This window comes from Trachymyrmex septentrionalis, unplaced genomic scaffold (assembly GCF_001594115.1).
Source record: "Trachymyrmex septentrionalis isolate Tsep2-gDNA-1 unplaced genomic scaffold, Tsep1.0 scaffold318, whole genome shotgun sequence".
Lineage (NCBI taxonomy): Eukaryota > Metazoa > Arthropoda > Insecta > Hymenoptera > Formicidae > Trachymyrmex > Trachymyrmex septentrionalis.
Genome location: NW_017305483.1, coordinates 57,279 through 57,658, shown reverse-complemented (window position 1 = coordinate 57,658; position 380 = coordinate 57,279). Strand labels below are relative to the sequence as shown.

Below are 380 nucleotides of genomic sequence, written 5' to 3'. Positions count from 1 at the left end.
ATAATAATGAAATACATGATTAATAATGTTAATTTGATTTTGCATAATTAAATTGATTATTTTCAAACATATTAATATTTATTGAACGCCACGAAATCGCAAAATGTATATAAAAGTCTGAAAGATTTAAATTCATTAAATTCCACAAAATCATTTCAGTAAAAAAATAACAAAAGGAATTCCCCTTTATTATTAATTTCGAATAATTGGATTTCCATGAAAATAATTTGAGTTTACAAGAGAGAGAGAGAGAGAGGAAAATTTCACCCTGCTCGTCGGGAAATTTATTGAAACATTTTTCGAACACCCTATATAGCTAACAGCGAATGCGCTAGGAGACATACGGAGAACAATGAAGCGCACGATCACAAACACGCGGG

At 30.0% G+C, this 380-nt stretch overlaps 1 protein-coding gene across 4 annotated transcripts in view; it reads right to left on the bottom strand.

The window, feature by feature from the left end:
* Positions 1-380, bottom strand: part of LOC108749806 (histone demethylase UTY) — a 110,332-nt gene that overhangs the window by 70,585 nt on the left and 39,367 nt on the right. The gene's annotated exons all lie outside the window — the stretch shown is intronic.